At 35.0% G+C, this 14,605-nt stretch overlaps 1 protein-coding gene and 2 long non-coding RNA genes across 4 annotated transcripts in view; all 3 read right to left on the reverse strand.

Annotated features, from left to right (window-relative positions):
* LOC129751603 (DNA helicase MCM8) overlaps positions 1-184 on the reverse strand; it is a 38,568-nt gene extending 38,384 nt beyond the window's left edge. The window contains exon 1 of the mRNA XM_055747202.1: positions 34-184. The gene's annotated coding sequence lies outside the window, so the exon portion shown is untranslated. The remainder of the gene's footprint in view (positions 1-33) is intronic.
* A 4,187-nt stretch (positions 185-4,371) lies between these two features.
* Positions 4,372-5,957, reverse strand: LOC129757118 (uncharacterized). 2 transcript variants are annotated; one of them, XR_008739622.1, is made up of 3 exons: positions 5,805-5,957; positions 5,061-5,751; positions 4,372-4,731 (listed from the first exon to the last, which is right to left on the reverse strand). It is a non-coding gene; the product is annotated as an uncharacterized LOC129757118 (long non-coding RNA). The 2 variants fall into 2 exon arrangements; XR_008739621.1 differs by having other exon boundaries at positions 4,372-4,527; positions 4,604-4,731; positions 5,061-5,957.
* A 3,007-nt stretch (positions 5,958-8,964) lies between these two features.
* On the reverse strand, positions 8,965-11,281 carry LOC129758363 (uncharacterized). The gene is made up of 5 exons (XR_008739962.1): positions 10,791-11,281; positions 10,412-10,692; positions 9,711-10,124; positions 9,550-9,649; positions 8,965-9,490 (listed from the first exon to the last, which is right to left on the reverse strand). It is a non-coding gene; the product is annotated as an uncharacterized LOC129758363 (long non-coding RNA).
* Positions 11,282-14,605: the final 3,324 nt, after the last annotated feature.

Here is a 14,605-nt window from a genome sequence, read left to right on the forward strand (position 1 = left end):
TGTGTTATATAGTTCAGTTGGCAAGACAGTTACCTCCTGAGCCGATGTCCGTGAGCTCGAGTCCAAGAGTAAACATCATGTGATGGCAAAACTGTAGATAACTACTGTAGTGACCGGGCGTCCTTTTTCTGAGGACACATTTCTTGTTTTCGACACCTTATATTTTTTTACGCGTCCGTTCGTATGAAATATATTTTCTTAACTGCCATATGAATCACTCTCACCCAAGCGCCTCGAAGGTGCTGCTCTCGCACTCCTTTTGGATGACACAGAAACACACGCACACTCACGGACATTCATATCGCATTTTCGCTCAACTGTCATTTTCTTGTGAAACTCACGAGTTCATCTGTGCACACTCTCATGAAAGTATGCAGCCCTCCATTTTCGCGTACACTTTCAATTTTATTCCATAACCTCAACATATTTATACCTATTTCCTATAATCTTCAACTTTTCTTTCGATCAATTATAATAACCAATCCTATTCCCTACATCCGCCTCCTTGCCTACTCTATAGAGGTCGAGGACACGATGCACGTGAGCTGAAGGTTCTGATATTTTCATTTAGAAAAAAAAAAAAACTACCCTAAGTTGCTATTCTCTATCCATATCATTTGTGAAATTCATCAATCTACGTAATATAAAAACTAAAATTTCAAAATAAAGTGGATCAGTTGAACATCATATTTCATAAAATCCTTTCAATCAAATGCTTTTATTTCCATATAGATGTGAGTGTGTCAGATGAAAATTTAATATTCCGTATGCGTGTGATACTGTGGTCGTAAGTCTTTTTTTTTATCAAAAAATAACAGAAAGGGAGCGGAGGACACATAACCTAACTCCATGTAGAGTGCTATTCTGAAGTTATAAATACACTCACTATATTTGTTTTTACTTTATTTGATTATCATTATCAAACATCATAGGTGAATAAAATTTACTCATCCATTCTACTTTACGTAAACGTGATGGCTATTTGTTTAAATTCGTATGTTTGCGGCTTATCGTGTATTTGAAGGTGTAACGCTCGTAACGCTAGTAAGGTATTTTTGACAATCGAAAACACTCTGACGACAACAAGCAACGAATTTATTTATGTACCCAAAATTCACAAATTCCATAGTGCCAGTTTCAGATCGGTCCGCCAAAAATCAATCTCCAGAACCTGGGGGAGGAAGACTGAATAAAAAAAGAAAAAAAAAATTCAAACGTCAAATTTCTCTCATCAATCTACCGACCAGTGCGAAGGTTCAAAATTTTACTTTCTTATATAGTAATTTTTAATAAAACTTTTTTTCATGCTGAAAAGCACTTGTTTTGCATAAAACAATGATTTAATTAGGTTTTGTTTTGCTCTTTCCAATTCCTGCATGATCAGGCGTATTATGTCGCTCAAATTTCGTCAAAGTTTTGAAGCTGATAAATAAAAATGGCTTGATTAATGATTGTTCTAAAAATATAGCTAAATGTAAATTTAGCACCTAATCAACTGAGTTACACGAAACTGATCATCTAAAGTTAAAATTTGAACGATTACAAATCTTTTCAACAATTGCTGGCTTTTTGCCGAACAGTAAAAAAACGATGCAGAAAACGATGCAGCAAATTTCAGTCTTCCTCCCCCAGTCCGGAACATACCCAAATCCAGACCAGCAATAATCGAGAAAACCCAGAACCAGAACTGACCAAATCGTGACAAGGCGCATTTTGCTGTCACAGAAGCACGATCCCAGCTAGTGATTAATGCAAACAACTCCTTTTGAACACCTTATATTCAGCTAGTAATTAATGGAAACAACTCCTTTTGAGTTCCTCACGAGCCTACACAACAAAAATTTGGTATGTGATGGTAATGCTTCTAGACAAATTCTACCCGCTCATTTTCACCATCTTTCATTTCTTCTAACCTTCTATCCATCTATATAAAAAAATTTTTCATAATCTTTAGATGTCTCTACTAAAAAGGACATCACTTTTCACCGCTAGGCCGATAAATCAAAGTAACAAACAAAAATTACGGTGGTTAATCTCTTCATAAAAGTATTCCCAACCTTTTGAAAAAAACGCTTTGCAATTTACTATATGAAAATTTATACCTGATTGAAAACTGTCAACATGGTTTTGAACCTTTTATGCAGAAAATTATAATGGTATTATCTATTCTTTACGAAATTAAAATGTATTCATGAATGTCTATATTTGACTTAAAAAATGACTGAACCATCTTAATATGAATCCTGTATTGTAACACCTCTAACGGGAGTTATAGAAAATAAGTAACGTATGAAACATCTCGACTGGAGAAGCCTGAATGCGGCCCATTTGTTATATTTATGTCAACCGGGAATACCTTTTGTAAGAGCAAGTCCAATGGTGTTGGGAAAAAGTGGTAGGAATTTTGACAGCTGTAGTACAGATGGGAATTTTTCTATCGTGAAATATAGACCAAAAATGTTGGCCGTCCACCGGTGTGATAGAATACGAAGGTATAAAATCGAAAGCAACCAGCGATGCCAAGTGAATTAGCTTTTCAGTAATTTTACTGACTTTTTTTTATTTTGAATTCACCGTTTGAAAATTGAAATCAAATTCATTTTACTTGATCATTAACTTGAAATAGTACCTAGTGTCAATATGAAAATTTTATTATTTATATGTATGAACAAGTATTGTTTAAGTTATAATGCATTCCAATATTAAACTGTATTCTGCAGAATAAGGAGTTTTGTATTGGAGTGCATTTGATTACACGAGTTGATAAAGTTTTTTAACTCTTCCTTAATCATTTTCAAAGTGATAATTAGGCAAGTGACGTATAAAAAGTATAGGTAATTCAGACACAAGCTGAATTTTACTCCCGATTCGACGCCTACGTTTGATCTGATTGACACTTGTCGAATTAACAGCGAGGGTTCCGTTTTCTAAAGATGATGGATCCATTAAAGGCGGCGTTCCGAACTTGTTATCGGACATTCCGACGGAATATCTTTTTCAAATAAATAAACGAAACAATTTCCTACTCCCGAAAACCGCTCAAACAAAACAAACAAGCAGAATTTATTTATTCACCCAGCTATCTGGCATCTCTGCGCCTCAAAATGTATTCGATTGGCAAGGGCATGAAAAAAATTGGCTGTAAATTTGAAAGAGTTGATTAACTTCATTGCAATTCGTATCAATTTAAGTGATAAAAGATAAAAAAAGAAAAAGAAAATATCACTTTTCGTTTAAATTCTGAAATTGCTCAATTTCCTTTATTTTCCCCTCAAATGAGGTTTTGAGCATAAGGTAGATGGCAGCACCGAAGCGTTTCATGCACGAATACTGTATTGCAACGCCGACTCTATCACTCGGTTCGGTGTTGCAAAACATCGTGTTTTTCTATCACCCTCCGCCAAAAAGTGTTATACGATACAAATTTTGCAGCGCGAAACTGTTCGAATATCAGATTTTCCCAACACCGGTGGACGGCAAATGTGTTGTGATGTGATGTAAACCTTCGAAATTTCCAACTCCATCTCAACCAGTGAACTTGCTCTAATTGTTTACATTTAAGTGCACTACACGGTAACAAAAGTTACTCTATTCTGTATAAAAATCCATACAGTTTCAAGAAAAGTGTCTCCACTTAGTTTTATGTTTGGGCGTTCTACGCAGAGCGTGAGCAAAAAGCTTTTATACATTTTGAGCTTTAAAGCCAGTTAGTCAATTCTGTATATTTTGACATGGGGATGCCCATGCATTTTGATAATTTCTCTGCAAAAGTAAAGTTAGAGGAATTTCTTCGGAAAAAAAGGATATTTTCAACAATTAATTATTCTTTATTTACATCGTTATAGGTAATAATATAAACAAAATAGAAGACTCGCTTCTGTTTGGCCGTCAGTATAGGTTCCTTGGTGGCAATCGTCCGAAAAAACCTGTCTTCCACCACAGTGTTACATGAATTTGGTTGTCGTTTTTGGATTCGGTTGCCGTTTTCTGCTGTGCAGGTCAACTTGGAAACGTTGTACATTTGTACCGCATGCACTAGAGATTGTTCCGAAGAAAAGGAAGGCCCATTCTATCAGTGCGTGTACTGCCCTATTTTGAGTTCGCCAGCGATCGGAGCAACTTTGCGGACTTTTTACTTCCTATACGGGATAAAGCGAACATTTAGGTATGACTAGTCAGAAAATTGAAATCTCGAACCTTACATCCGGATGTCTGATGAATCCAACACTGATCAGCTCCTTATCGACAGTTTTTCCATCTTTCTCAAAGCCAATTGATCAAAGTGCCATTGCCTTAGGTTAAAGGAATCGTCGGATACTGATAGCTCAAGAAAGCCACCCATCTTTGGGTCAACCAAATGTATACAATGCTGATGAACAGATGCTTGTGAGGCATTCAACACCGGAAGCAGAACACCGATTGAATTGAGAACCAGCGTGCCGTTCCCCAGATACATTTACTCTGCTCAGCACCGGTTTCTGACTGCCCACTCAGCACAGCTGTGAAATCGGACCTACTAATGTGCTCCTGTAAATTGTAACAACAATTACGAATAGATAATTTATCTTACAAATCTGAATTATTCTTGATGGTAGTTTCCTACTTAAAAGATTTTAGCCTCTAGCATGTCGTTGTCTCCCACCGTCGTGTCCGAAGTTGAACTACACCGTTGTTGAATCTGAAATGCAACGGTGTGCAATTCGTCGATGTTAATGCCAAGGAATGTTGTTACTGAAAAATAACATAACGTATAAAAATGAAGATAAATTCCACTGAAATTCAATTTCTAAAACAATGAAGACTTAATTTAGATTGTTTAACATGCTTTAACCACTTTATCTAAAGAAATGACATTATCAGTTCCGTGATTATAGAAGAATTAATTTGATACAAATTTATATAAACTTTAGTTGACAAAATTACTCCATTTCTGTTGAACTCTAGGTAGTTATTGAAATAATGTCTATTTCAAAGAATTTCAATGAAAGTTATATACAAAACTGAAATGCGAATGGCATCAAGAAGATTTTCAACAATTAGTAGTAAAAATCGATACTTACTATTTGGACACAGTATTTGAATTCGATATTGTCTATCCGCATGCCTTTTACTACTTTTAAGTTAAAAAGCAATGACATGGAGCTTGGCATGGTTTCGCAAGTAAGCGACCGGATTTTTACTATCGTCTGGGAGCATCATTTTTTGATGCAGTTCCTGTTTTGAGTTCATTCGTAGCAGCAGAGTTTTCTTCAGCACTGTCGGTTTTTTTTAGTTTTCGTTCCTAAAATTGAGCCCACCGTCAGGTTTCGACTGCTGTTTGGAACCTCAAAATCAGTAACTGCATGTTGTTCTTCTCAATCCGGTTATTGTTCCTGCTATCACTGTGGTTCTTTTTGTCGGGGATTTTCAACTGCCGACGTAAAAAATGCCTCAAGATTTCTTCACATGCTTTTATTCCAAATTCTGCTTTTTGTTGCACCTGCAAACAAACACAAATTAATGTAAGCACCAATCAATTTCAAGGAAGTAAGGAAGCTGGTTTACGAAAATCACGGACCATCCGATGATCTCGTTCAATTATCTGGAAAAGCTTTGAATCAGATTAGAACCCCAGAAGCAACACCAATCATCACAGCTGTAATCATTTTCCAAGATCCAGTCGGCCACAAACACAACGGATGGTTTTCTCCGGCTGCCGAAAAGGCCGGTTATGGGAAACACCCAAATGCAGCAACTGTGTGGGCAATATTCCTGAAATAACAAAGTAGGGTTAAACAAAGAAGGTCAATGTTTAAATTACATACCTTTTGCGAACGTAAAATCGATAAAATTTGACCTGACGTAGCACATAAGTAATGAAATTAAAAAATATTAATGATTTGACATCCCCGTCCAAAGCTTTCCAACAACAGCAAACTTTTTATACAGAGCTGAATAATCGAGTTTTAGTTCACATCTGTATATTGACTATCTAAAATTACTCAAAATTGAATTGGGGATATACAAATTTTGAGAAACAACTGATTAGTTATAATGAAAGTGTAATCGCAATACATTTTATGAATAACTCAATTTTTCCGTGTACATGTACACAGTAAACGAAAATTACCGAGTTCGGTAATTATTTTACCGAAATCCTAACATGTGGAGTTCGTTAAACTGTTCGGTAATTTTTTCATGGCCGAGGAGTGACAGCTGTCAAATATTACGGACCTTTTTCGGTAAAAAATAACCAAAACTCGGCAGATCATCTGACAAAATATTGACAGTTGTTAACATGACAGCTCGTTATATTACCGAAAACCGGTATTGTTGAACCGAAATGTCTTTAATTATTACCGAAAGGTCGGTCATTTTTAACCAAAAAACTATAAAAGCTCGGTTATATGAACCGAGCAACCGGTACAGTTCACCGAAACACCTGTAATTATTACCGAAATACCTAAAACTCTAACCGAAATTCCTAAAATTTTTACCGAAATCCCTAAAATTTTTACCGAAATACCGTAATTATAATCGAAATATGGATCATTTTTACCGAAAAAACTGTAAAATTTCGGTAATATTTACCGAAAAATCTGTAGAGTTTACCGAAATATCTGTAATTACTACCGAATTACCGGTAAATTTTACCAGTCAACTTCAAAAAGTTCGGTAATATTTACCAAAAATCCGGTGATTTTTACCGATATGTCTGTAATTACTACCGAAAATCCGGTAACTTTTACCGAAAAATGGGTATTTTTTTATTTTTACCTAAATGATGAACTTCGATGTGAGATAACACGAGTCGATTCCAGAAAGTGCTCCATGCAAAAAATGTCGTTTTTACTGAGCTTCTCATGCTCATCAGAATGGATATGTTTCACTTGTAGTGTCGTCTTAAAATGTCTTAATTTACCGAAAACTGCAAAATTCAGGAGTTTTAACCAAACACCGTAAAATATTCGATAATTTCAGTTTATATGATGCACAAACTGAAATTACCGAATGTTTTACGATGTTCGGTGAAAATTTCCGAACATTTCACAGTTTTCAGTAAATTACTGGCATTTTCAGGCGACACTACAAGCGAAACAGATCTATCCATTATGATGAGCATTAGAGGCTCAGTCAAAACGAAGTTTTTTTTTGGCATGGAGCACTTTCTGGAATCGACTCGTGTTATCTCACATCGAAGTTTGTGCTGTGCGAAACAAACCACATCATCAATTCAGGATTTCGACCCTCCCGTCGGAATCCATGCCTTATAAGTAATGCAACCAATTAATTAAAATTGACTGTAGCTAGTTGATATCAAATTCAAAAAATATAAAATAGGAATTAAATTAATACACATATATTGTTAATGTCTCACAACATTTCTTAACAGACATGTTGTTTACTATGAAATGGTTTTGAATTTAAAAAAACATCTGATTCCCAAAATATCTCTCGAGGACTTAAGCATCAGTGCAACTGGTTCACAGAATCCTAAAAAAGTTATAAAAATCACCAAAAGCGATAAACATATTTCAAATTTTACGGTTATTACCTTTTTCGGATTGACTGAATGCTTGAGTCAAAAAATGTTCGGACGGTTTTTGCAAAAATGTTCATTAGTCTGACACTTTGCGCCAAGCCCCTCCCATAGCAGCCATCGCCCTTCTGTTGTTGCGTTTTGCAGGAAAAAAAACATATGTCCTCATATGTGACCATTGTTTTCAAACTGCTTACTTATTTTGCTGTTCTACCTAAAAAAACATCCAAAATAAAAGAAAAATTCAAATTCATCTGACACATTTCAATCGAAATAAGAACGATATGTTTAATAGAAATTGGCTATGGCTATAAAATTTTAGAAATATAGTCCTGGAAAGAAGAATATTGTGGGTTCAGGTAAAACAACTAAACTCATTGTAATTGTGCAAGTTCAATCATCGAGTGGAAATCACGCAAGCGCAGAAAACATGATAATACTTACCCTTTTTTACGACGCCTATTAAATTCTCGATTATCGCATTAATTTAAAAAAAACATTAAAAAATTTTTTTTTTGAAGTAACAGTTTTATTTTTTTTTTCTTAATTTTTGCTTACAAAAATACTAGTACTCACCAGAATTATCAGGCTTATGCGAATACGAATCGGGGCTTAGCAAATTCGAGGCTGTATAATTTTGATGTCCTTTTTGTGACATGTTGAAAATAAAAGTATGAAATCGACAGTAAGAAACAGGTAAACTGAACATCTGTGTGCAACGGATCAGTCTTGATTGAATTGTAAATAAGTTTTTGCCTTTTTTGTTAATTTATTATAAATTACTATTTGAAATGTCAATTTTCAGTTGGAAAGCAGATTTCCATCTGCATCTAAAGTCAGCAAAAATTTTACATCTTGATTTTTTGACAAGATAATGAATTTTAAATTTAAACATGTTCATACATAAAGTTTTGTACAAGCTTTGAGTCAGTTATAAAATGCTTGAAGCTTTTCATTGGCATTGCGATTGATTTAATTAAAAAATTACCTTGGTCGTTGATCGAACCGTGTGCCGCTGTTTCCTGTTCACAAACTTTCGACGAAATTTTTGAAGAAAAAGAATAGCAGTTCATTACTTTCTAATGTTGATGGTAGTGTGGTCAGTGGTTCGGTACTTGAAAATTGAGTTAAGTCTGATTTTGGAATACCAACGTTGCTCTGAATACCATCTTTTCACGCCAAATCGTACCGGTTCGGTACCAACGCCTCGTTATGGATGCGCAAGTTTGACGAAAGATCAACCAACATGGGGGCATGGGAGACACATAGGACCAATTTGTTGCTCTCAACAAAAGAGCTTCGATTTATTTTATAAGCTGACCACGGTTGCATTACACCAGGATAAAAGGATTGCTGAAATGGTTCCAAATAAATGTACCTATTACTAATTTTTGCCCACAAAATATACCAATTGTTTACAAACGCACAAACCTATCAGAGAAAGCCTCGCCAATTATTGCACCCGCTTGAGTTGGACCGTATACACAGTAGATGCTGCTGCTGAACAGGCTGCAGGTGCTGCTCTCAGGGGCAACAGCTGTTGGTGCAGAAGGTGAAGGCGTTTGCTCGGAAACCATATGAAGTCATTTATGATTTACCCTCTAGATTATTCAAATAGGTATCACATTTCAAACGATGATATTCTGTTAGACAAGAGTTCCAATAACTCAAATGAAACTCTTAACGTCTTTCCACAGATAACTGGAGACTTTCTGGGCATCATAAGATTCAAAATTAATTTCGGAATGGTTGTGAGCCAATTTCTCAAGAGGTAAACCCTTTCTACGGACTTCTAGCAGAAACAACGTATCATCCATAGCGGCTTCGGAGAAGCAGATTGTTGTTGCTAAGTACGGCTGGTAGCAGCTTCCGAAGCTATCAAGTTTTTTTTAACAATGCTCACTGATGCCTTGGTTTGTGATGTTGCTGCTTGGCATAAGTAACTGGTGCAGTGCCTGACGTATTTTTTAACTTGAAAATCGAGATAATTAAAATAAAAAAAAACGAACAACATCAAGGAGCTTACATACCTTTTACATCAGCTTTTGGCTTTCGGATTCAGTAGCTTTTGATTGATAAGTGATGATTACCGCGTCCAGCTTATCAGCACCGATCAACGCAATTGGTTTCCTGAAACGGCACAACATTGTTTATTCGACATTGGAAAACCGAGGTCGTTTTAATGTATTACCGTTACTTTTGAAAAGTGTTGAGTGCTCTTGAAGGACTATTGCTTGGAGCATCCCAAAACAAAGCTTTGTGTAGATCAAAGCTTGTATATCGAAACAGTACAACGATGGGATCATACATTTTGATGGGGGTTTCACTGACGGTAACTGCTTCTGAAGGCCATGCACAAAAGCCAACTGATGACGTGAGATGGTATACCTACTCAGAGATCCGATCAAGATTATTTGCTTGACTTAGGTTGTAGAAGAATCGGCACATCTTGGGAAACATGTCTTTCGAAAAAAATCGGACTCATAGAAATCGTTTTGTTTCGCCGAACCGTCGAAAGAAATCTTCTCTTTCGTTTTCGTTGCCACCACAGAGCGTTTTATTAGCCAGTTGAACAGTGCCCAAAACATTGTCGGAAGATTCCGCTCTGTGGGAATAAAAAAATCAAAATGAATGAAGAAGACATCTACACTTTAGCTTTAGAATTTGAAAACAATGAATGAGAGATTGAAAAGGAAAAAAATCAGAAGCACGGCAGGCGAATCGATTATGAGTTGTGCCGGAAGTTCCGAGCGATGCAGAGAAACTTGTTTTTGTTCCAGCATAAGCGTTCTTCCTTAGTTTCATTTTAAAAATCCTCCCTATTTTCAATATTGACGGAGTTTATTTAAATCGAGCCACCAAAAACAAGGAACTATTTTAAAAATCACTAACCTTGTTGTTGTTTTGGTTTGTACGAAGATTCTAGCGAACTTTTCTCTTCCGCTGTTGCGTCGCCGGTTGTTGTTATACGTTAACTGTGGCAGGTGCCAGCCTCGTTGCTACTACTGCTGATGCTGCTGCTGTTGCTTCCACACACCCATGCCCACAGTTGGACATTGGACTCTTTCATGACCAAAAAATTTATCGGGGTGGTAGCGGTGGTAGTTAGATTTCAGATATACTGATGTGGGAGCTTTGAAGGCAGTGTTTTTGGTGTGTCCGTATGAAAATATCTGAAAAAATAATTGTACTGATTTAATAAAGGGGATTCTATGAAGAAACTTAATTGCTATACATAAAATCAAATCATTTCAAAATAATTAAAGCTTACCAGAAATTTCGTTGAAACTTTGGAAAATGAAATTTTCATTACTCTTCTTCATTAAGACGCCTTTTGTTCTTATCTCGCAACTGCTCAACTGGTTGCTTGATGAAAGACATGCTCTAGTTCAAGCAAAAACTCGAAACTTCTGAAACCACCGGATTTTGTCAGATAGCGCTCCGTTCCGACTTTCGGAATGGGCGATGGAAGCGAAAAGTTATTCTTATCTCACCTGTAAATAAGCGATTTGGAATCTCAATAATTAAAAACACAAATGGTGGCATCGACTTACCCATATCGAATGTTCTATTCAGGCTTACGGGTTATTTATTTCCTGTAGAATCTTGTTGACACTACCTGATGGACTGTCCTCGCTTAGCAAACGATAACAGAACAAAAACTGTTGAATAAAACACTCATTTTTCTCTTATTTTCAGTAAAATTAAAGATTTCACACTAAGACGAAACGAAAAAATGGCAGTAAAACGTTTCCTATTCGACTTTGCCTTTTGTCACAGAGCAAGCGGGATGCCACTAATACATCGTTTATCAGAGAAAGATAGTTGCACTCAAAGTTGCGAGAAAAGGACGCTCGATATTTGACGTTTGTGTTGACAGAGACATTGATTTACAGATTTCGGTGTTTTTTTTACCGAAATTTTTTGGCAAAACGATTTGTTTACATAAAAATAAACGAACTTCGGCAAATCAAGAACTGATTTACCGAACTCGGTAAAAACAAGACGTCAGATCGAGCAATTACCGAAAACTTTCGAATTACAGAACTGGTTCTGTAAAATAAATTACCGAACTCGGTAGTTTTCGTTTACTGTGTAGCAAAAATACTCAAAGCTTGTGAAACAAGATCCTCAACACAAGAGAAGCTAAATGAAGCTGATAAAGTGTTCAATGAATTCACCGGACGGGACTGACTCGTGCTCAACATCAATGGGTTCACAACATCGTGTCTCCAACAACTGTACCCGGATATCAATTACTAGAAGTGTCCTACTATCAACCGTAGCCGCACAGTTTCTTGTATCGAGGTACATATTTCGTCCACAGATTTACCTCTATGGGCTATTCTTTCTTCACTAATACCCTCCGGCGATTATACATTTTAGAAAACCGTAATTTTTGACAGAGTTGTAGGTTTGATAGTACTTGAAGCAGTGCTTTAAGTCGTCTTTCTTGCTTCTAGCTTCTACATTATTATTTTTCATTGAAATCTACAGATGGTCTATTGTATATTGTGAAAATTATCAGTGGAAGTTAAGTTCAAGTGACGTACTACCAAACATTTTTGTTAAAAATGATGATTTATTGATAGACACGCTCGTGTACAAAAGCATTCAAAACTTTTCATCGTGCTTTTTAGGCAATTTCATAAATAAAAATAAAAATACAGATTCGATTTTGTTTTTCGTATCCTTGGTATAAATTCGTGAAGAAATTTTGTTGGTTTGAGTTTGAGATATCTGTTGCTACAACCTGTAGATATTCATATTTTTCTTATGTTTCGTTCGAAATATTCTGCCAAAACTGAACTTATTTTTTTTTTAATATTTAACAGTGGGTATGCTTTTCTCGAAATCCCGTTATATTATCAAATCTCAATATTTTTTAATTCAAACTTTAAAAGAAAACGATAGGTTACTGAGTAACCTGTTCAAAAATTAAAGAATACATTCATCATCTTTCAAAATTCTTTGAAGAGGAAGTTTCTATGTCATCAAGATTACGATGTTTCCATATTTCGATTGTGGGGCTTGTCACTAAGATTCACTTTTTCTTAATGCATTTCAATTTTCCTTAGTTTTTTCGTAGAATTAGATACAAAATTTCTACTGAAGATAGCTTTGTCTTTATTGGATGTTCCTGAAGTATACTGGCTTACTGGCTTCGATTTCTTAACGATCTTATTTTAAGATAGTTCACAGTTATTCCAGTTCATATTCATGCAGTTTTAATTGATTCGTCAGCCTTTAACTATTCGACATATGTAATCATCAATGTTCAATTCGTTCTAATTCATGTCTTTTATCGTAGATTGATCCTCAAATCCAAAGACATTTTATGTACGTTTCCTAAAAGAATCTTGAGGGATTTCCGATTCTCAATGGTAAATGTCAATAATTAAAGAAATATTTTTGAAGAAATGAGATAAACGTCGTGGCTTAAATACTGGTTTCGATTCCTCAACTTTTTTTTTAGTTGGTTTAAAGTTCTTTCAGTTTATATCCATCCGATTGTCAATTGCTCCATCAGTCTTTTTTTTATATTTCATCGTGACATATGGTGATTTATGATCATTTATGTATAATAGATCGCATACGATCATTTCCTAAAAATAATCTACCCCATATGTTCTATAACTCCCAAATATCTCTATAACTACTTTATTTTAATATTTTTATCTGTATTATCTCCCAAATAGTTTTCATAGCTCGAATTCGTTGTACCGAAGTGCGTTATCACTACCATTACTTTTTCAATTACCTCCGTCAGCAGGGTTATGAAAATCTTTTAATAAAGCTACAGTTTTTGTTATCAAACGAAATCAACACTGAAAATGTGGTAATTATGACTTCTTTCTGTAACCTTTCGATGGGAATGTTCAATACATTTTGAGTTGCATAAAATTAAAATCCGTTTCGTTTATTCGGCTTCTGTTATTCGGCCTTTTTTCGACAGAGTTCAGCCCAATTTGTTTTATTATAAATTATTTAAATGCGAATTTCAATTCATTTAATTTATTTTTCTTCTACTTTCCCTCGATAGTTTATTTCTTCCAGTTTTAGTTTAAACAAAAATATCCATTATTTATTTTACTTCTCTTCCTCTAACCTTTCGTCGGGAGAGTTTCATACCATTTTTCATACCTTCCGTCGGCAGATCAACATACAATTTTACCTTACAATAAAAACCACTTAAATTTTTTCAATTCATTAAGTTTTTTCAAAAATTTCCTGTTACACAAAAATTTCCATTCAAATTTTTTTTCTTTCTCTAACCTTTCGTCGGCAGAGTTTCATACCGTTTTCCTTACCTTCAGATCAACGAAAAATTTTCGTTTACAATAAAAAAATCCATTTCAAATTTTCCAATTCATTAACTTCTGTTTCTCTTACCTTTCGTCGGTATAGAGTTGCATACAGTTTTCGGTTTCTTTCTCTGACCTTACGTCGGCAGAGCTTATCAAAATTTTCGTTTATACAAAAATATCCATTCAAATTTATTTTAATTTTTTTTTTTTACTATTCTTTCTCTAACCTTTCGTCGGCAGAGTTTTATACTGTTTTTCTTACCTTCCGTCGGCAGATAAACGTAAAATTTTCGCTTTCAATAAAAAAATCCATTCAAAATTTTCCAATTCATTTAGCTTTTCTTTCTCTAACCTTTCGTCGGTAGAGTTGCATACAGTTTTCAGTTTCTTTCTCTGGCCTTACGTCGGCAGAGTTTATTAAAATTTTCGTCTATACAAAAAAAAATCCATTCAAATTTATTTTTATTTTTACCATTCTTTCTCAAACCTTTCGTCGGCAGAGTTTCATACCGTTTTTCTTACCTTCCGTCGGCAGATAAACGTAAAATTTTCGCTTTCAATAAAAAAAATCCATTTAAAATTTTTCAATTCATTTAGCTTTTCTTTCTCTAACCTTTCGTCGGTAGAGTTGCATACAGTTTTCAGTTTCTCTTACCTTAAGTCGGCAGAGCTTATTAAAATTTCCGTTTTTGCAAAAATATTCATTCAAATATCTTTTTATTTTACTTTTCTTTCTCTAACCTTTTTTTCGGCAGAGTTTCATACTATTTTCAAGATC

This window comes from Uranotaenia lowii, chromosome 3 (genome assembly GCF_029784155.1).
Source record: "Uranotaenia lowii strain MFRU-FL chromosome 3, ASM2978415v1, whole genome shotgun sequence".
In the NCBI taxonomy this organism is placed as follows: domain Eukaryota; kingdom Metazoa; phylum Arthropoda; class Insecta; order Diptera; family Culicidae; genus Uranotaenia; species Uranotaenia lowii.